Source organism: Amia ocellicauda, chromosome 9 (assembly GCF_036373705.1).
Source record: "Amia ocellicauda isolate fAmiCal2 chromosome 9, fAmiCal2.hap1, whole genome shotgun sequence".
NCBI lineage: Eukaryota > Metazoa > Chordata > Actinopteri > Amiiformes > Amiidae > Amia > Amia ocellicauda.
Genome location: NC_089858.1, coordinates 11050627 through 11074533, shown reverse-complemented (window position 1 = coordinate 11074533; position 23907 = coordinate 11050627). Strand labels below are relative to the sequence as shown.

The following is a 23907-nucleotide window of genomic DNA, read 5'->3' as shown; positions in this document are numbered from 1 at the left end:
AAACTCCTTCTGTAATTAATAGTTATTTTAGAACTCCCTCTCCACTAAAGGGACTATGGGGGACTCACACCTAACAACCAGAAATCTCAGTTCCCATACATTCACAGTGAAAGGGGAACTGATTTCCAATTAATGGCAGACATAAATAATTAATCAGTCCCCACCTATATAAATGGAGTCTGCCATCTGACGACCCATTCATGCAATTATTCCCAATAAAGACTTAAACTGGCCTGTCACTTCCCATTTTCATCTTTCAGCTTTGAGAAGCGCTAACAGGCAAGGTGTGAGTGAGTAGTGGGGGGAAAGCTTGCAGGTAAAAAGAGATTGGAAACACCAGGATTCACAGTTTGGTGCAAGTATAGTATGTATGAAGCTTTTCAGATGCTTCAATTTCATAATTTTACCCTCATTTAAATTCCGCCTTTTTGGAATTGGATGTGCAGAGTCTATACAAAAAAACTGATTACCTATTCAACACAGATAAATACATGCAAATACAAAATCTGTTGCACAATGCTCTGTAGCTCACTGATGAAAAAATTATGGATTTAAACCTATAGAACATTGATAGACCATTTCCCAAAATGCATTGGCAGCAACCTTCAGAGAAATTGCATCTTGTTCAAGGCCAGATGGTCCACAGCATAAGAGGGAGGGTGCCGGGTGTTTTTACTTATCATGGCCTGGTTCTTCCACTGAGTCTTGGGTTACTATCCTGAGTAAATTAATTTCTCTCTCTATTGTGTGTATTCCAGATGAGTCATGAAGCCTTTTGTTAGTGACTCCACAGCTGTAAATATCAATGCATAGTCTCTGTATCTCACTTTGGATTAAAAGAGCCTACTAAGTGACTAATTAGTGTTATAATCATTAGGAGGGAAAGGACTATTCAAATGTTGTATAATTATGCTCACTGTATAAAGATTATATATATTATTTTTATCAGTGTTGACTATTTTTCTCAAAATATGGCTCAAAACATACTTTTGCACAGATGTTTGATAAACTAGGCTTAATCTGTCTGATTATTGTGACGTGTTATTCCACTGTTCACACAAGACATAACAAAGCATTCCCCTCCTGAAATACGTATTATAATTATTTATTTATTTGCAGACGCCAATATGTTCTTTTCACTGCAAAAAATAATAACTGAAGAGGTCACTTAGCATTGATATTGTCTTCCATTGCTGCTGTAACAATGACTTTGACCAAAACTGCATAAGTGTGGGATTAGGTCCAGATAAATGCCAGGTTGCAGTCTTCTGCATAGAGTGAAAAGTATCAAGTTATAGTACTGGCAACACTTCAAGCTGAAAAAATCCAATACTGCCTGAAATAGCACCTACTGCAAAAAAAAAAAAAAAAAACTGAATTCCAATGAAGTAACCATTTATTAAGCAGTACAATATGCTTTATACAATAATTTATCTAGTCTATTTTATTCCCAGCTACTTAAAGTGTGTACCAAGACGTATGGTAATTGCTCCATTGTGCACTCGTAATTCAACACAGTCTACAAGGCCTGCAACAGTCATCCTGAGATTCATTAAAAAAAGGATAGCTGATAGCTACAAAAAGGTTAGAAGACTTCTAATCTGCCTTTATTTAAGTAATATTTCAATTGCAATTATGCACTAAATCTGTATTCTGGCAGTGAACAGCTAGGCCTGCAAATTAAGCTAATAAAATAGGTATTTTTAATCTCTTCAATTTTATTGCTATGTTCTGAAAAATGACCTCGACATTTTTTCTACCTTGTTGAATAAACCCCCCCATCCAAAAAATAAATAAAAAATAGAAAATATAATAAAACAAAACACACACCTAAGCCAAATCACATATTAAACAAATGAGCACTGCCTGTATTATTATTTATTTATTTAATTATATTTTTTCATAGCTTGGCCTAAAATGAAAAGAACCATGAACAACCTAATATAGCAGAATATGATATGAGATGAAAAACAAGTTTTTCAAAACTTAATTGAAACAGTTAGCTGCCAGTAATTACAGCTCATTTCAGGTTAGCGATTATGAAGCCAGACATAAGGATCACCTCAATATTAACTATAATAACCAGTATTAACTACAACCCTGGTCCTAACCAACACCAACAGTGGTTGCTGTGCTCAATATGCACTTAATTCGGTCTTAAATATCCAAGCAGAAAAGCAGCCCTACTACTAAGGGAAGCTGATGCTTAGTGGGAGGCTCCTAGACAGTTCCTAACCATACCTGTAGCCCTAATTTAACCTAACCACAGCCTGGGTCCACCCTTAAATCCAGTCCAAACCTTAAACCTAAACAAAGGCCAGACACACACTTAAGTTTAGGTCTTATAGTGCAGCCTTACAGATATTAAACAAAATGAAAATAAAACATTAATGTTATACATTTTAAAAGTAAGATTCAAATGTGAATTATATTGCAGTTGGTGCTGCCAACTATATCATTCCATGCTCTATTAACAAATAATCAGTGGCATGCTACTTCAACCCAGAAATATATTGCTATGCAGTAACTCCCCTTATTGTATGCAAAGGGACAGAGAAGATGGGTATGAAACGTTTTCTATTAGCTTAAATCAAACACTAGCCAGCCAAGTGCTGCTGTGCAGTGTCAGCAAACCCACTGAGTCAGCTAAATCGCCTCCCTCCTGATAGGCCAGCTGTGAACTCAGGAATATTTCCTAGAGCCAGAGCATGACGATGTTGAAATAAAACTTTAAGCCAAGCGATTTGTAAACATGACCTAGCTCATCTGCAGCTCTGATGCATTTCAGGATGGTGTGACATCTGAGGGGGAAAAGGAAATTAAGAGACTGAAAATGCATTTCCTTTTTGGAATAAAAGTAGCACAATTGTTAATCTCTCCATTTCATTGTTTATACAAAAGGGTGCAGTTTGCATCTGTTCTGAGGTGGGTGAAGAGCATTACTACTGAGCAATAAGGAACTATATCAAGTATGAAGCACTACTATTAACTTTTGTGACTTACTAATTGTCTTTTTGATAAAGCAGGTTTTTTTTTTGTAACTGGTGCTGTATTGTATGATTCTTTACAGTGGCCATAGTGTTCCAGTTGGCTGGAGACAGACAATTGGCTGCAGATTATCTCGTCGATTACCCCTTAAAACAGGCATGACCTGGTCAAGCAGTATATACAGCTCTGGAAAAAAATAAGAGACCAGTCCAAGTTCAGAAATGTTAAATGGTCTCTTAATTTTTTCCAGAGCTGTATATAGAAGCAGTATCTCTGCCACTTCTACTAGTTAGATTCACTAGTTACAGTCTTGCAATTGAAGAATTGAACATGAATCCTCATACTGAGTCAAACAATAAAAGAAGAACTCATGAGATGAGAGTAAATCTCCATTTTCCAGATCTTCAGTTTCTGAAACCTGAAAGTTGCCTCTTAAAGTATTTCAAAGGCTTTAATATCTGAGTTGATACTTGGTCAGCTGGTTACAGTTCAAGGAATAACCAGCATTCGACACGATTCAATCCCTCTTCCCTTGGGTAATGACTAAATTCTTACACTCTTACATGTTAGCCTTGAAAAACACATAACTGGAGGTTATAGTCAAACTACTAATTTTGCTACCATTCTTTCCCTATAAAATCGCACAGCAAAGACTGTTTCGTTCTTGCTAAAGTCTACACTCAGACCATTCATTGCCAGAAAGCCTTATTACACCAGTTGATCTATTTGTAATTTCTCACCTGGGCATTTTTCTCAATGGTAAATCCTGGCATTTTCTGGCACCAAAAGTTTATTTATTCATTTATTTTTGTATTAGGTACAGTCCAGAAGGTTTTTTGCACTGAATAATTGCTCAAGGTGCAGATTATTGAGAGGTCTCGTTAAACTCATACAATGAATTGGCTCAACCAGATTGTTAAGAGCTCAGGTGAAAGTCATGTGCGTGCTGCACAAGTTATGAAAGATCATCCAAATCTCGTCTGATAGCATTCTGGTACAATTCCCTACTTTCCCAGTGGAAAATGCTGTCAGACAGTATTCATTTGGTTGGCTGGATGAGCTCAATTAATTTTGTTTGGCCTTAAGACAACAGGCGAGAAGGTCAAGATAACATATTAATAAGAATTTGACAGAAGTGTGTGGAATACACAGCAGTATGGACGAATGATGTTTAGATAATTAGTCTTGTAGTCATTAGTGCATTCCTGTGGACATTGGGCACGGCAGGCTATTCAAATGCAGAATACATTTTAAAAGTATATTGTTAGAAATGTTATTTTTCCAGCCTAATTAAGTACAAATTAAAACAGCATAAGAGTAAACAACCCTGTGTTTTGTTTGTTTTTGGAAGGTTGTTATGTGGTATGCAGAGTGGTTTGCTGTGTTCAACACAACTGCGGCAGCACGCTGAGACAATGAGTGGAGTAGTACACTTGAAGGTAGAAATAATAATTGCCCAGAAATAATTATCCTGGGCTAGTGGCTGAACAACGCACCGAATCATCATGCAAATAATTTGTAATCCCCTTATCAACTGTCTGAAAGGCTCTCACATAGTTATGCAGGTAATATAGCCCCCACTAATGCAACATTGCTGCCTGCAAGTAAGCCCTCTTCTTCCATTCTAGTTTACAAGGTATTTTTATTGATAACACAAATAAGTACATTAAATTCCTGTGCTGTTACATAGAAATAATTAATTACATTAGAGCTGCTCCTTCCTAGATTATTAATTATCATGTTGCTATTACTAATTAATAATACTAGTATAGTATATGTATTAGTATATTTACCAGTATATTACTATTATTAATAATAACAGTATTATTATTTAAAGTAGTACAACTACTACCAATAATAATAATAGTATGCATGTATGAAGAAGATAACTGACAGTTAGAGGGCTATTTGAGCATCTCTCTGATCACTTTAAGCAGCAGCCCCAGATATCACCTATCAGCTGCAGTCTTTATTCCCTTGTGTCATCTGCCACTGCCGATCAGCAGTCCTCTGCATTTCTGTACCCGCAAACTCTGGCCCATTGGTATGCCTTCAGGCATGAACAAGTATGCCGTGTTATTAAAATAAATAAATAAATAAATAAATAAGAAACATCATCTCATGTATTTCAATGAAATACATACCTGACAGAATTAAAGAAAGATTGGTGTGCCCTATTGCTTTACATCCATAATTCACCTACCTAGCTTACACATTGAATCTTCACTAAATTCAGGAATACACATTCATTAATTGAATACCAAAATATCAGAATGTTGGATATCCCTTTATTACAATTTTCATCTAAAATGTTCAAATCTTCTGTCGTTACAAATATGGCAGTTAATTAGGCAAAGCCCTAAATACTATTCAGAATTTTTATTCTGTGAACTGTGATACTTCGTCGTAGTAGTGAAAGGAGAGACATGACACCAAAAACAACTCTTAGATTGATCAATAGGTTACGTACTCTATTTTAGGCCCAGACAACCCCAACAAATCATAAACCCCAAACCTACCGGAAAACAATTTCAAACTAGGCCTATATTAATCTACACCTAATTCAGTTAAAGTATTAGAAAAGCAAACCCCTAAGTTTAGTGGGGACTTTAACCCTAATTCTTCATTAACTTTGATTTTATGTCAAGTTGATAGTTTTGGATAGGCAGGCAGTTGGTGTTCCACATACAATTTTACGTTAATTATTTTTGATTTTGGTTTAAAAAGTTTGGGAAACACTGTTCAATGGGGCCTAGCAACTGACCCATAACCTGCAACCCACACCACTTCACATGAATGCCCCAAGAAGCCCTCAGATCTGTGTCCCCTAGCCAACATATCAACACACAGAGGTGCAAATTCATTCAAACCTTTTCCACATCAGCATTAGTGACAGAACATACAGACACTGGAATATAGCTATGCATGGAAGAGCTAATCAATCAAAAAAAATAAAATAAAAAAAACTATTAAATCCTTTTATTGATTTCCTTTTTTCCAGTTGTATCTCGGTATATGGTTTTGACCTTAATGGCAGTGCAGAAGTGTTATGCTGTGTAAACTGCACAGGATGTGTGCAGAGTTGCGGCACAGTGTTGTAAATAATGCATGCTCTCACATTAATTACACCACTGTTTGTGCACCGCATAACAGATGGGACATTCAACCACATCAAGTTCAGCTCCTTTCAGTGTGCTTACAGCCTGTCAGCAATTGTGCAGAAGATATGAAACAGCTTACTTTTGGCATGCTGCAAACTGTGGACTTTGATATTTAAGTGCCCTTTGATCAAATGATAATCAAAAATACGTTTTGATAAATTGATTATGGCGTGCCATATTCTGCACACAGATGTTTCAGCTAAGGAAACCCATTGCATTTCCCATCTGAATTGTATTGTGAATTTTTTTTTTACACAATCATGTTGGACTTCTGAGAAAATGATCTGAAAAAAGCACAAATGGACAATTTGGGCAAGAGTTAATTTAATCTGGAGCCACCTGTCTAGGCATTGTTTGTCAGGCCTGTGGGACATGTTTGTTTTTTCATGTCTTGCCTACACACCGCCTACATTGAGCTGATTACAACGGCCTAAATTTAGAGCTTTAAAGTTATACCCTGGTTCATGTAGTTAGTACCAACTACCCAGAGAAGTGTAACAGAAACATCCCAAACCCAACAAGATATTTTATACAACATAAAACAATAAAAACATATCAGTACAGTTCCCAGGGCCACCTCTTGAGCAGGCCGTATTTAGGTTGGGTCTGGTCCGACTGTACCATCTACACTGCACAAAGTTGACACAAAGACATCCTAGAAGTGGCCAGTGTAAATGCAATATAAGTAAACAAAACCCTATACCTCAAAAACAAACCCCCCAAAAATACACGATACATAGGTAAAAGCAGAGCTTTATATATGAGGTCTGTATTTTCTTGTCTTAATCATTTAAAAGTTTATTGGGTTTATCGCAAAATAAATGTAATTCAGGCACCTGTTATGTAGGCTATGCCAAGAGAGGAAAAAACACTCTTTATAATAACACCTGAAGAACAAACCCCCAAATGATGGGGAAAACAGCATTTTTTGTATTTCTCTGCACCTAACTGCTATTTCATCTTGCAGCACCCTAACATCTGTTCAGTAACACCTTGTTTTGGCTCTGGCTTGATTCCTGCTTTAAAGATTACATTAAATGGACATCCACCTGACAGCCGTCGCCAATCATCCCTTAAACTACAGAGCCTGACTTCAAATAAAGTCACTGACACAGCTATTTGTGGGCAGAAATGCAGCTGATAAATAGTTTCAAACCACGGTTCCAGCAATATCGCAGGGTTGGACAACTTAAGAATAAATTTGGCTGTCAAACAGCTAAATGGCAACATGTTCATTTTTCATTTTGTTTTAAATGTGTGCATTGCTTTGCTTCAAGCCACCTCAGCACAAAGAGTAAAGAATATAAATTTGCTCCCATGAAAACAGATGAGAGCAGTAATATGTTCTCTGTTTTTCATGTCTAATATACTATCATCTCTAAATCACCAGCGTGGATCACATTCACAGGTGACAGTCTAGCCCTGAAAACCTTGAAAACTGTGGACTTCAATCTAAGATGACTTGCAATACTTGATTTCAATAAAAAGAACTTTATGAAGTCAAGTCACTGATACAAGTGGTTAGTATCATCTTGCTAAGCTCAGAAGTTGTCAGGGTTAACGGGGTCACAAATGAAGCCTAACCATACCCTGACTCCATCCCAAAATCCAGTCTACACCTTAAAGCAAATCAAGGCCAGCCATGTACTTACCTTATTTCACATTCAATGAGTCCTTAACCTATAAAATATTGTGTTAGATCTGTATGCTACCTGCTGAACCCCAAACCTAGTCAACACCAAAATTTCAAGTACAAAACTTGGTGTTGTACAGATCTACACAGTCTTATAATGAAACAATTTGTGTTTGCCAGAAGTTCATTGCATCTTGTATAAATAGATTTCCACCAAAAGCACATGCAAATGAAATCTTTGTCATTCCCACTTGATACAGCACCCAGTCTGCAGGTTTATTGACCACTATACAGCGCCACCTACTGGGCAATGCAGACATCATAGGTCACTATAGTGAGTATAGACTTCACTAGCTCTTGTTAATTGATAGTAAACATTGTATTGAGATAGCAGTTTTCAAACTTATTTTATATAGGTACTGTGCTTCTGTATCATACATACTTATTTTCCAGTTCAGTCTTGGGAGCAGTGTCAGGTATAGTCTTGAAACCATACTTAATACAGTTCCCATGACAACAGAAGATGTAAGGTCCATTTTCTCCCTGCTGCAACTTATACTCATACAGTGGAGCTGGCTTTGCAGTTGCACATATCACTGGAGTGTTGCGAGAAGAACACAAAAAAGTCACCAACTAAGGGGAATCCAGCAGCAAACATGAGGGAAACGAGGCGAGGAATGCCACCACATCTCTTATACAACACAACCGATAAAGAGGCAGAATGATTTTAATTAGAAAAGGAATAAAGACACAAACTGGCTGCTTGAGCAGTGCTGTGGCAGTTATTATTTTAATTGGAAGGAACTTATTTTCTTCTTTTATATCCTGTTTTGCTTGATGACTGTTTATTTATTTTTAAAGTACCACATCTCATCATTAAAACCTTTGCACCAGCATGGAAGAAATACATGAATTTTGCCAATACTGCCTCCTGCAAACTGCATAATACTAGGCCAACCCCTTATTTTTACATTGGAATCCCACAGGATAAACCGCAGAGCTAAGGCATCAGATAAAGGACTCATACAGCTTAGGTGTACTTGGACAGAAACAGGAGTCGCTGCTGGTCAACTTCAGACTTTCCTCACCCAAGTGGCACTCCAACAACAGTGTACTTCTGCCTGGAAACTCTCACCTAGAGTTAGTTTATGACATCATTCAGATTTATCCTGGGTCACTATCTGAGCCCTGGAGTTGTGGCCTTCAGCAGTTGAGTAACTTTGCAGTCCACTAATGCATCCATTTTGAAAATTCTACTCAGCCAAAGTATTGCGCTTTCATTTATTGTTAGAAGCCACTTTCTATGATGTATAAATCCAAAATGCAATAGGCTACAACTTCATAATTTGCGATCCGCAGGTGGGTGAAAGTTTTGAATTGGTCTAGCCCTTAGATTAACATTTTCGTATGCTGTAAAGCATTTCTCTCCCTTCACAATCAATTATTTAAACAAAAAAAGATAAGTTTTGGGTCGTATTTGAATAATGGTAAGGTTTTTGAATGTGATGAGCAAGGTTTTTCACCAGCCTGGGAGCAGCTTCCAAACAAGGCTGCCCCTATAAATTTGCTTTCAATAGAATTAACGGCAAGAGGTCTCAAACAGATTAATGACAAGTACAGCATAGGAACACTTAAAATAATTAATTGACATTCACAAATTGAATTAACCAAAGAACAATACAGAGTCAGGGAATTAAAACTGTATCAATTAAACTAGCTTTTCGACACTAACGATAAAACTGCCCAATGGCTATCTTGCAGATAGCAATGCAAACACAGCCTGAACACCTGCATGGGATCCAAAGTGACTGATCCTGTAGAAGCATCCAACCTAGAGTATATGACGTGATATCCAGCATGGAGAAGTCAGGTCTGTTCCTCTGCAAGACATGAGCAATTACCCAGTTCAACAAATGCTGGAGGAAGAGGGTGGTTTCCACTTGGGTTTCCCTCCCTTATGCCTTAGCACAGCCTCACTACCACTGGCCTGGGACACCTAGGTGGTGTACAGTGAATAAATCCCACAACCGATTTTGGATAAGAGTGTTACATAAGTGCAATGTAAAGGAGTGAATATTTTGATATAAATCATTAGGTGCTGGCTGAATGAAAGTCCGGGATCATTAGTCCCTCCTACGGGACTGGCAATGGGGAATCTCAGGGGACAAGAAGAGTAGAAGGTCTTCACCTCTTTGAGCGGGAGGTGAGGTCATCGCCTGTGCAGCAGCTACTGGCAATTCCAATGGGTGAGCAACAGAAACGTCGAAAAAATGCAGAGATAAGACGGTCGTCTGTGATGTAAAGCATTTTAAACATGATTCACAAGGTCAGATAAAGAAAGATACGTCTATCTATAGATGTATAAGCACCCCAAGGTTGTAATCTTTACAGATCTGCATTGGATCATTCCTTGCAAAGTAGGGGACTTCCATGATTAACATTTAAAACCAGGTCATGTGCTGTGTTTGTTAAAGGCAGCTGCAATAATGTCTAGAGCTTCCCTTCATGCATCATATACCCATGTACCCTCTGGTGGGTATTATGTAAAAATATAAATACACACTTTTGGTTTGCAGCAAGATATGTTTTACATTGCACTGGGAAACGTCTTTCTCACAGCCATTAAATGACAGACACGATATTTTGTTTTACCTGCTGCAAATTATAAACCACTTTATAAAATCAGCATGGTAATCTGAAGACTAACATTCTGTCACTGTCTATTATGGAAAATATCAATCTTTTTCATCTTTGAAAACACCCTAAAGTGCGACTTTGTTCTTTTTTTACAGAAATCTGAAAACACTACTGTGAGCTGACAACCACATTGAGAAACGCTGACAAAAATAATTGCTCATGGGGAAACTGGCTTTTACAATATCTGGCCATTAATTTCGTGCACAGTATTGTCAGACAAAATTGCCGTCTGGGAAAGCTGAACCAAACATGGCAGTGCTTTTATTCATATGCAGAACAACAACAAACAAACAAAATGAAAACAATCAAATACAAACATTAAAAAAGTGGGAAACATTATTAACATTAGAAGTGGGAAACACTGCATGATGAACTTTAATATATTTGCTTAGATGGCACATCCATGGGGTCTAAGTTCATCTGAGCAAGGGGCTAAAAATTCTAGGGCTTGGGGTTCACCTGGATCTTCACCTAGTACTTTAGCAAATAGTGGACACCCCATCCAATTTCACAACCATGGAACCTACTGCAATGACACAGACTTTATTTCCAGGTCAAATATCACAATATGTGTTGATTTAATGGTCATGTCACTACTTATATGTTCATAACAGCTGTACATACTTTGGTTTACTTGATCTCTGGTCGAAAAGCATGGAAGGCCATCGAGTTAGGGAGCAGAGTGCATTTGGTAGTGTAGGGATGTGCCCTTTATTTAAAAGGCAAAGCTCTTTGCTGAAAACACTGTCTAAATTATGGATTACACAACATCTCTTCTTGTGGTTCGGACCACACTTAAGTGACTTACATTTTTCAGAAGCCCGGGATAAACCACAACCACGGGCTCCTGTGGGAATTGACCTTTGGTATGTTACTACTATACTTTTGCTTGTGGAGGATTTTAATTTTATTTTTATCACTTTTTTCCTCCAATCTGTTCGATGCATGTATCACAAGACCAACCATGTATACTTTAAAATGGCATGTGTGGACAAGTAATTAAAGGAAAGTAGTAAAAATATGGCCCAATCTAAAATATACTTCACACACACATAGAGAAAGCATCTTTACTCTTGACCTAGACATAATACACTGTGGGGCAATGGAGGATGGATGAAGTAGCTACCCATTAAAGTAAATACCCATTGCTCAAGTATGTATTGTGGATGGGTTGGAAAGGAAATTAGATTAATCTTAACCACAGAGAACAGAGAATACTGGTGATTTACATGATTGACAAGAGACTGACCAACAAGAAGACATTTAGTAGAATATGAAGAACCTGCATGCAAATAGAAGTTTTCATCAGCCTCAAAAGACGGCATTTCTTTGTATAGAGACATAACACTGAATATCAAACAAGGAGATTAACAAAAGGACAATCCCTCTGCTCAGGATGAGGTTTAAGGACACTTAAACCTAGTCAGTAAGTTTCAAAAACAGTATTCTTTGTATGTATTTTTTCCTGGCTCTGCTCGCTGGGAAAACAGTACATTCTCCCATGGGCACCTAGACAAACCAGACTGTTTTCCTCACTTTGACAAGAATATTAATGTTGCAAATCATCAAATATCTGTGAACAACAGAAGCAGAGAACACCACAACATGGGCAACGTACTAAATTATTGATTCCACATATGATTCTGCCTGACTTGTTTGCTTCTCATTCCATGAACAGATTGAGATCTTCTGAGAAAGAGAAGGTCAAGGCGGAGTCAGAGCCCTAAACACTCCAAGAACAGACATCTCTCTCTCGCCATTTCCCATTGTAATTGGAGTGACTCTTACCTAAAGTAAAGTGTACATCTGCAACAACTGTAGAGAAACATTGCTTTGCTTTAAGACACATGCAGATCAAACTGCATACATTATGGGGTATGGATTGGGAGGAAACTGTGAATCAGGTTCAAAGATTAGACTGTGCCAACAAACCCCTGTAGCTGTCAAACTGTTAGCACACATAAACTTCATAGTGCTGCTGTAAGTGCTGTTACAAAGAAGGAGCTGCATCTAAGAGGAGGATTTTATGATTTGCATATAGCATTGAATTTCAAATCTGATGTTAAAGGTAATGACTGGCTCACTACACAAATACTTTAGGCATGGTTATCACTGATTGCCTGGGGTAATTGCTTTAAGAGCTATACTCCTTTCTGATCCTCACAAAGTGCCCAATGGGCACTTACTGATGACAGTGAACGGAGGGTAGTTTCATTTCTCTATATGATCTGCTCCTCTGTGTATTAAACATTAAGTTTAAGCACATCAGTTGGTTTTCACATGTGTGCTTCTCTCTTGCTAGTCACTTCCCCCGAGGGGCACAGATCTCTAGATAAGGATCTTGGGGATAATGAGAAAACAGAGAGCCAAGCAATGAACAATAAATGACGATAAATTGAGATTTGGAAACCCTTATTGGAAAGGTATGCTCTCTCAAGTTGGATGCTGCATCCAGCCAACAATGTCAAGTAGCAAAAGGTTCAAACACAGATTAGTGTTTATCCTCAACGACACATTTAATTAGTCACATGATCATGTAGTTTGTCCAGTTGCATCGACAAATCTACTACAGATGCATCTGCCTGAAAAGTCACTCCTTCTAAAAGTTACATAAGGTACAAAAGCTGCATTATTGGATTACTGCGCTTTATCTTGGCTTTGTTGTTACACAGTAGTTCCTGCAGGGCAGTTTAACAGAAGCTCAAGTTATTTTAAGCTTCTTTTTTATGTGCACAATGATTTCCTCAGCTGCTGCTCAGTCTGCACAGACTTCAAATAATAATATTGTCTTTTATTTTCTGTAATGTTTAGAGAAAATATACAACCTCCTACAATGGTGTGCATTACTGACTTTTACATTTACATTTATTGTAAGGGTTTGCGGACTATTTACCATTCTTTTTTAGTTCTAGTCATACATTCATATACATATAAACATATATATATATATATATATATATATATAAATTGAAGAAGGAAATTAATCACACAAATACTCCATTTATCAAATCGAGAAAAAATAACCAGATGAAGAGAAAATGGGACATACTTCTGAAATAAATAAATAAAACATATTTGTTAAACTACATAATTAAATACAAATAAAGAGGATCTGTTGTCAGGTGTTTTGTTTTTGCTTGTTGTTGTTTTTATGTTTGTTTGTTTTTGTTTTGTTTCCTTTTACATGCTGGGATGAATTCAAGCATTTGCAGATAAACACAAAAGCACCTTGGGTTGTTTTTACTCAGCAGATCTGCTGGGATGCACCTAATCACTTTATTGAAACAACAACCTTCTGTACTCATAAAGGGAGAGAAAACAAATACATACATTTTTCAGTGAGAAAATTGTGCATAGTACATGTTTATTACATGCATATTACAGGATGCTGGTTCTATGTGAATTCAAAAATGATTGGTAAGCCAACTACACATTTACTGTACCTATATTTACTGATAATCACTATATCACAGTTCAGCAAAACTTTGATCAGAAGTTTCATTTTCACCTGCATGAAAGAAAAAGCAGAGACTTTATACTTTGTTTGTCATAACTGCTTCTGGCAATTTTGAAACTCAGATCTGCACATTTGTTTGTGCAAAACACATTTAGGAATATAATATGTATCTGGTGCAACTGTTAAGGGCCTTCACTCCATTCCTGCTTGTCTGAGCCTGAAGGTTAAATATACATATTTTTTATATTTCAGAATAAATTTAAGCAAGGTAACTGCTATTTCAAATGTTAATTACAGACATTTTCAGCTGTGAAATCCCACATTATTTATTATTATTATTTATTTCTTAGCAGACGCCATTAACCAGACGACATACAAAATATAAGAGCAATACAAAGTGCAATAATACAGTGCAATTCAAGGCATAATACATTTTCCAAATTCAAATTTACAAATTCAAAGTGTATACAAGATATATAGTAAACAATATATAATGTCTTACATCCTACATTGTAAAAGCTGATGACTTCAGACAAGATGTTTGGTCACATTCAAGGGCCGAGGGAATGGGAGCATAGGGGAGATAAAAATAAACAATACGAGTACTAGTAAAGCAAAGCAAGAAGTATGACAAAACGTTGTATAAGTGCTATCTTACAGGAGAGTAAATGACTAAATGCACACCAACACTAAACTTGTGCAAACATGGATGTGACGACCATAAACACTAATACGGCAAATATTCGAGACAAGCTTACATTATAATTTCTACACATAAAACACCTAAAAAAACTTTAATCTATAATTCAATACAGATCCCGATTAAAAAGAAAACAAAGATGTACTCTGGCTTTAACATGACACAAGCATTTATTGTCACAAAATTATAAATTAAAAACTGATTTTACTCAACTCAAATGCTAGGAAAGACATTATCTTCTGAGATGTAAAACAATGTTAAACGATTTTTGTTTTTGTTGTTGTTTTCTTGCTGCTCTCCCTTGACACTGCCATGACAAATCCGGTACATACTAACTCAATTCGCTTAGTTTCTCTTAGGATCACTAAAGATTTTATGATTGAGCCTTCTTATGGATGAGCAGTTTCATTTCAACAGACAACAGCTGTCACTGCTTACTAATTTTGCAAATAACTTCCGTGGAACATGCAAACTAACTGTTCAATTCAAAACGAAGACAGGGAAAAAAAAATCCCCTAGGCTCCTTGTCATGGTACTATGATTGATGTTGCTGTATATCGGATGACAGAATGGCTAGGCATAGTGAGCTGAAATTGGATTGGCAGAGAATATGAAACGGATAGTAATAGAAATAATGTCTGAGGTTAACAGCTATTATTAAAATGAAGCTCTCCTTTTTAGTGTTGTTTGGATCAATCCTGAAAAATGAAAAACTCGGGCAAGCTTGAAAATCGATGTTCAAGCAATCTTAAATTCCACCCCAGCTTTGCATTTTAATGAAGCTGTAATTATGTGCCAAGAAATTGACAATAGAAGACTAACACACAGCTATTTCTAACTTACTGGCGTTCTATATCGAGGATTCTTATTATCAAAGGTACCACAATTTCATGTTCAGGGTTTTGTCTTACCACAGAGCTACCACAAAGCACAAGGAAAGCCAGTGTCCCACCAAGTATCTCAGTGGTAAACAGATTCAGGTGACCAAAAACACAGGCCTGTCAAATGGTCCAGTCTTTGGGCAGTGCAGTTCTGATTCAGATCAATTGTGCACCTGAGAATATACAGTCCTATACATGTATGAGTGTATCTGTGTGTATGCGTGTGTGTGTGTGTGTGTGTGCGTGTGTCTTCAATGTAACTATTATTATTCCCAAACCCTTCAATCCCTTGATTCCAGAGGTCTCAGAGAAGCCTCCATTTCAAATTTAGGGGAAGAAATGGCCACATAACAATGACCCACAAACAAATATAGATTGGTCCTTAAATCATAATTAGAATTTAATTATTTAAATTATTTTCTTGTGCTATGATGCTCAAACAGAATGAGGAAAGATAAGATTTGTAGATGAGAGCCTAACAGACTAACCAAATTAAAGCAACATCCCACACATTTTAAAATGCTGAAGTTCCACAGCTTTGGAAAAACAAGCTCTACAAGGTGGCGGAACATGCCTCTTATTTTCTGCAGTGAAAAGAAGTCTGCTGTTATTTCCTTTGCTTTCATATGAATGCCATGCAAATGCTTGATTATCTCAAGGGCTTCCTCTGAAAAGAAAAGAATCAAGCCTGAACAATAAACACATCTGGCAACTCTCACCATACTGTTCGGTGTATTTCAAGTGGCATAATTGGCTTTTCCAATTTCACAAAATAAAAATCCACTTTATTATTGGATTCCTCCAGGATTTATGGTAGGGATTTTTCTTATCTAATTTTTTACTGCTTATGCTAATATGGGAAAGGGCTTTTTTTTGTGTGTGCTTTAACCATAATATTGATTTTAATATACTCAATGTCATTCACCAAGCACTAAAGATAAAGCTCTCTTGCGTATGATTTATGCTGCTGGGATGTTGCACGAATAAATAAATATATGTCAATTTCATTTTTTAAATCGTATTGTTCTATAACCCCTACATTCTGCATGTGAAATATAGGGAGCATCTATAGCCTATATGAAAAGAGCAGACAAATTAAATGCAATAAAACATTAGTTATGTAGTGTCTTGATTTTTAAGCAATTTAATATATTTAGACTAAACATTACTTGATTTATTTAATTTAATGAGAAACAATGACTGTAGGGAAATGGCATTTCATCCTACTAGAAAATACACTGATAGAAAATATGATTCATAACCTGTTATTATAAAGATGCTAGGACCTGTCTTTTTCCCCACGTCTTTACTGTAAGTCTTGGACCATTTTTCTCCTTAGAAATGAATACGTTTTCTGATTTGAACTGCTACCGTGTGGTTTTAAATTGAGGGAACACACTAGAACACAGTGGCTACAAGACAGTTAAGGAAGTTTGCATTGCCAAGGTCCAGCGTAGTCATGGTTTGAATCCTGATTCTTACTCCTGGTGGCAGTTCTGTACAGCCAGAGACAAGAAGCCTAGCACTGCAACTGCTGGTTGATTCTCGTTCAGTCCAGTTTCAAAGCCCCAGCTTGCATATAAATTGTACATTATCAGTGATGCACGACAGATGAAAAGACATACGTGGTGTTTCAAGCAGCTGATTGCACACTGTCCTTTAGATCAACTCTACCTCAGCCCAAATACACGTGTAGTTAATCTGTAACAGCCATGCAAAAGCTGCATTTTCAAAAGTTGCTGAATTGAAGTGCCAGTGAAAATGTTGGCCCAGCACCAGTCCATGTTTTAACCCTCACTCTGCAAAGCGTTTATGAAGTAGGTTCTCGGTTACACCATGCACACAAGGAGCTATGATTCATAACCGTTACAAAACACACTCCACCCCCTTCAGAATGACGGGTTTTAAACCGCTTTACTGCTGCCATACGCACTTCTTCTGCAATGTAATTTTTGCGCAGGAATGTCGTGCATTTTCACGACACAAAGGGCTAAATAAATAAATAAATAAATAAATAAATAAAAGTGCTGTAAAAAAGTTTATTATGATGATTTTACAAGAGGTATTAAAAAGCCTTCTGGGAGCTGTTTGACATGAGCCTTGCCAATGTAATGAAGTCATGGCGAGTGAAATAATACAATAACTAATCATAAGCAGCAGACAACACTCATCCATTTGAATATTTCATGAAGACTGCCCCCAGACTGACACCCCCCTCTGATTGATGCCAGCTGTATTATACTCAGTCTCCCAATTCTGTTCCCTCTCTCCAGCCAAGCAAAGGCAACACACAGGCCCGAGTGTCCTGTAGCTTGTTTTTGATCACACACTTCCCCTCCTCAGATGGTTTCACTGTCATCCACACCATTCTTCCTTCTCCTGTTTGGGGTCGCCCTGCTAAAATGACTGACCTTGATGTCGATTGAGAGACCTTCAAAAAGGCAGGGACGCTTTAGGAGCTTACAGCCCATTTTCATGGCGAGTGGAAAGCCTGGTGTTGGAGAGTGATTGATGCAAGCAGCCTGCTGGTATTCTCCCTCTCCCCTATTTGTTTGTTAAAGGCGTGCCAGTGGCTCACTTGATTAATGCAGCTCATTCCAGCATCTCACTCCTATCAAAGGGGAGGAGCCTATGTCTATTGAAGGCCTACCAGATTTAGTGACAGAATGCTGGCCACCTACTGTTACGGCCTTCGACACAGAGATCTGCAGACAAGGCCTTTAAAATCTATAAAACAAGCTGATTCGGGACAGTTTACCAATGGCTCCTACTGTGGCCCGGTCCCTCTTAACAAGACCTGATGAACATAAGGGAGAAAACCTTTTCTTAAAACACATTTACTGTGAATTAAAGTGCTTGTCTGTGTTCTTCTATAGAGTTTGGGGGGTATTTAACACTACTCTTCTGAACACCTGCTCAAATCCATATTCCCTCTAGTTAAAGACACTCTTCAACAACATGAAACTGGGGTCTTTACTTATTGCCAAATTATTGCTTTCTTTGGGTTTCTATATGTCTGTTCAATTAATTCGTTCCAATAGCCAACTGCTAGCTGTGTTTCCTGTGGTGGTCATTTAAGTATGAACCAGCAGTCTGGGATGCTCTAATTAGACTTTGCGAAGCTCTGTTATGTAGCCATGAAAAACACATAAATATAAGGCTCCCTTGAGAAGGATGAGTTAAAGCACATCAAAATGCCAAGGGGGGCATTTATTCTATCTGTTCTGTTCATGTTTCGAGTCAAACGCTTCAATGACAGTAATCCAGTGAAGCAAATATTTATTTATTTGTAGAGCACGTGTTAAATGTCAATAAAGTATCGGTTTGGTTATCACTTCAGCAAAAGCAATGAAGATAATGCAAAGTATTCCAAATTGAATATATTTATTTTTTTATTTCTCTGTATTATACCTACAAACTTGTCACTTATTTAATTGATATAAACAGTGATTTGAACATGAATAAGGACACAAAGTGTGCAGACGTTACAGTGTACCTCTGTTAACGAGACCTCAAACTTAGGATTGAAAACTATGAAATGCAACATTTTATAGCTTCTAAATCAAGTTTATGCAGTTTAAATACTTTATGCTGGCTCAGTGCATAGCAACTGGTTATATACCTTCTGGCAATCAAAGGACACTTTGAGCTGTGTAATTCTTATATCTATATTGTCATTCTCCAAAAAGACTGTCCTGTTTTTTTTCCTCATTATGTCATCTTTCCCCCAGGACTAGATTTTCAGTTCAGTTCAGTTCAATATTTATTTGGTTTAGCACCCCTTCGCAAAGTTGCCACAGAGCACTTCACACATTAAAACCCAAAATGGGGTGTATGGGGACAGGGTGACTGGTGATAAAGGTTTATGTTAAGCATTCTTCTGTGTCAACGGTGTTCGAAATTGTTTTTCATAAACTAGTTACCTTGGGAAAATCCCCCCAATCCCTAACCATATGTGGCAAAGGGGAGTAGAGAGCTGCCATACTTACTTCTGGGCAATGATTCTACACTTTAGGAGGGTCCAGCTAAATCACCCTGTTACAAAACTATTAAACCACTGGTAGCAGAACTTTGAACATTTTTTGGTTGACTGAACTGAAGTAACTGAAACCACTCCAGGCCCAGAATACCCTCCTCTGTACAAAAAGACCATATAATTGCCAGTTTGCCCAACCACAAAAAGTTCCATTCTCCACTGTCTTAGATTCGACTGTGCTGCCTTATCCTTTTACAGCAACTGTCCCCATGCCTCAATGACAATTTCAGCTGTGAAATCCAACCCTGCGTCTCAAACTATAAAAAGGAGAATCTCAAATCGCAAATCTAATTTTGTTACTCCGTCTTTCAATAATGGCTCAAGCAAAAACCCTTGCTTATTTCACATGGACTATTCTATTTTATCAGTCAGATAATATCAAAAAATATATTTGTCATAAGTAGCATGGTCAGAAACATTGCTTTACTGCATTTAAAAAATAAAAAAACTTTATTGATGTGGTTGCTGATTTATTTCAAAGTACTTTATGTAGCAAGCATTGTAAAAGGAAACAATGAAATCCTAAATTAATGTGACTTATACAGCCATTAAGTGAAACTCAATGGGATTGCGGTTGTTAAAATGCACAATTTTATTAGGCATTGCGTACCCAATTACAAAATTATGCTTGCATGAGCAACTTCATCTTAATCAATTTTACTTATTCACTGCCAATGCAGTGTGAAGATCCAAAGAAATTTGTAGCACAGCTATTGAACGCCCAAACTACCTCTACCATCCATGCTGTGTTTACCTCAGAAAATAAGCTATTTGCATATTCAACTGTAAGTTCACATTGTGATGCAAATTACATTACCTTTTTGAACAAGAATCCAATCTACAAATTAATTTACAAGAATGTTATGGAGCTCTACAATATATATCTACTGTTTTAAATAAATGCATTCTGTCACACTAACTGACCTCTTAGAGCACACTGTACTGTTGACAATAGTCAGTGAACCTACATTCAATTATTTACCTGTAATATCTTTATACAACATTTCTCAGTTGTATCCTTGTCATTAAGCCTTCATGTCCTAGCAGTTTATCCCATGCACAGATATTCAGGTAAACACTGTGATGACGTGAGGCTTGTGTGCCGAATCTTTGTCCATGCTAAATAAGGTACAGCACAGATCAGCTCTGTCCAGAACACCAGTGACTATAACTGACACAGTTACTCTCGCATTACTAATAATTAAGTTCTGAGGAACCTTATAATTGAAATAGCTCATAAGGAAGAACAAAATAAAAGAACATCTCTTAAAAAAAAAAATAAAGTTTGGATTTTTTTTTTTTTTATCTTTACAGGTTTAAATGAATGTAATACTTGCCCGGATTACAACATTAGATTAATCCAGCAACTCTATGGTAAAGGCATCTTCTTTGTCTTAAATATACATATCAAAACAAGTGAAATATCTTGGGGAGGCCATCTTCATCTAAAAGCTGAACCATAAAGGCTGCTGATGATGATGATTATATATGTGTGTTTTTGTGTGTCTGTGTGTGTGTGTGTATGACTGTGTGACTTAAACAATTGGGCTAGAGAATAAAACAAAAATCACTTGGAAAAAGGTAGGTAGCTTACCTCATTAATATTATTCTGTTCTTCGGTTTTGGCCCAGACTTTAGCTACCATGTTGCTAGTACAACTGTATGTCACTGTTGTTCAGTAGTGTAGCAAAGAGTGCCAGTCACACCTTCACCCAAGACTTCTCAAAGAATTGCAGAATATTCTCCTTTTATGACACCTTCCTGAAATTTGCTTCCCCAAATGGCTTTGATCTTTAAGGTATTCAATACATTGAGCTTGTAGTTTTGTTAAATTTAGCACTGGCTTGTATACTATCTGATCCTGGATTCTGTCAATCCATATAGCAGTGAAAACATCATGTGGCAGATGCTGATTAACAGAAATGTACAATAATGCAGCTGAATGCAGAGCCATCCCAGTAGAAATTCAGATAGGGAAAGCATATACTTCAGAATAATGGGGCGAGCAGTCACCCTGCCAACCCTTCCAGTTCTGGCAGCATCAGTACCCAGGAGATGGTACCTCAGACAGAGGTGTTGACGTGATTCTGGCAGAAATGTGTGCAAACACCTACACACAAGTACAACCAAGCTCACGCCTACACACATACTTAACAGAGTAGAAGAGACAGCAATAAACTACAGCCTCCCCACACCACTCCATCTTGCCAATATCAAATCTGAACCAGATCAGAACTACGGACAGCGACCTTGCTCAGAAGTGAGCAGGAGCAGCCGTGTAAAATTGGGGGCTGCAGTAAAGCCTTACTTGGATTCAAAAATAAAACAAAGTTGAAACCTCTGCATTACATTCAAACAGCAAATGCAATGCGAAGTCTGGTGAATGCATATATATATATATATATATATATATATATATAAGGACCAACTGAAAGAAAACTCTAGCTGAGCTTCTATGGTGGCACGTTTGCAGGGTTGTTAATCTAATCTACATTCTCTTTTGGTTTGCATTCCTCCCCCCACTCCTAAAAACGTTTGTTCCTTTAACACCGAGACCCTCTGCAAATTGTCTTGCATGTACACAGTCAGGCAAACACTGTGTGAATCAGCACAAAGTTAAAAAGAGCCAAATAGAGCCAAAGGGCGTTAGTGACGGAGTGCATGTTGTGGGGCAAAATGTTTTTTTCTTTTATTTTTTGCACTGAAGGACAACAGGGGAAAGGCGTACAGTGACGAGACAAATGCATGTATAGAGAGCATGCTTTTCTGACCGCTCTGAGTAGGGGACTCTTGCAAATCGTTCAACTAAGGGACTGAAAACCATCACACACACACACACACAACACAGACAAACGTCTACCAGGAATGCAATTAGCTTACCTTTGCTAACATTAGAAATGATCATCTTACCTTTACAAACATTAGAAATGCCCCTGGTCTCATCCGCGGTGGTCTTCGCTCCTGACAGCCCAGCTCTGAGCATCAGTGAACCCGACACGTGATCGCCCAATGGCAGCCCCCCGCGCTGATTTACACAGTGTCTATGGGGGAGAAGACAGCTCTTGTCCGGGGAAAAATGAAGCTAGGACAGGTGCTCTCTTGTGCAGTCTGCAATCACTTTTTACAGAATTTTCCCCCATAAATGTATTATATATATATATATATATATATATCAAAAAAATAAAAAAGGAAACTAATTCTCAAAGCTGATGGAAATCTCTGTCTATATATATATTATTAAACGTTTAGCCATATCAGCTTTCAATTATTGCTAGTGAGTTTAGTTTTCCACTACAAAAAAAAAAAAAAAAAAAAAAAACAGCAGCACTAATTGGTATCTGCAGTGATTTTAAAACGATTATTTTTTTTAAACTCCCACCAGTTTCCAAGGATGCAAGTCACTCATTGCCTGCCGTTTATCTCCATCTTAAGTCTTCAGGGCAAACTTCAAATGCAAGAAACATGTTAAAAAAAGAAAAACAAATCTTCTTTACTTATCATTCCGGTAGAAATCCTTGCTTAAGAGCCGCTGAATTCCAGATTTGTTGCAGTCTTGTTCTGATAATAATAGAAATAGTTAAAATTCAGAAAGAATTCCTAGTGTTGCTTAAGAAAAAAAAAAATCCACTCGTCAAATAGGCTATTCGTATAGATTTAAGGCTCTGGCGGTTCTTACTTCAATTATATACATATATGTGCGTGTGTGTGTGTATATATATTATTTGAATGCACGCTTTGAATAATGATGCACTCTTTAAGATCAACTAACGCTCCAAAAGCTGCTTTTCATAAGAAGAGTCCCTCCGTCAGTAACATGTCGAGATGAAGTGCACTTTTCCTTGCAGATCAGTTTCCCCCCAGCAATGCATGGATACAAAAAAATAAATCACAGCAGCTCCATAACATATAAACGTCTCACCATGAACGGTCTGTTTTTTTCCCCCAAAATCCTCGCAATTATGAGCCAAAAAGGGGAGGGGGGGGGGGCGGGAAACTCAGGTGTGCTCCCCACCTTGCATTCAGTGGCAGACCCAATCCATGGACACCGATGCGCCCTGCCGCTGTCCGTCCGGACGAAGACTAGGATCCCTGTGATCAAAGTGCTGCTCGCTGCTGCTCAGGAGTCCGTGCCGCGCCTCTGCACTGGGGATGCTGGAGAGAAGGTGTTGCAATGCCAGCAATACGTTTTTCTGATATTGGTGATGGTGGTGGCGGCTTATGTGTTTGTTTTGCAAAGGCAGATCAATGGAATCAACGAGAAGTTTGGTAAAATGATACTAATGCACATACGGGGACGATTCATTGTATATATAATATTGCAATGTAATTACCGTGCTCCTTCCATTGTAGGGAT

At 37.6% G+C, this 23907-nt stretch overlaps 1 protein-coding gene across 1 annotated transcript in view; it reads right to left on the bottom strand.

Annotated features, from left to right (window-relative positions):
• fam163b (family with sequence similarity 163 member B) overlaps nt 1–23564 on the bottom strand; it is a 35296-nt gene extending 11732 nt beyond the window's left edge. Inside the window, exon 1 of the mRNA XM_066713127.1 lies at nt 22464–23564. The gene's annotated coding sequence lies outside the window, so the exon portion shown is untranslated. The remainder of the gene's footprint in view (nt 1–22463) is intronic.
• Nucleotides 23565–23907: the final 343 nt, after the last annotated feature.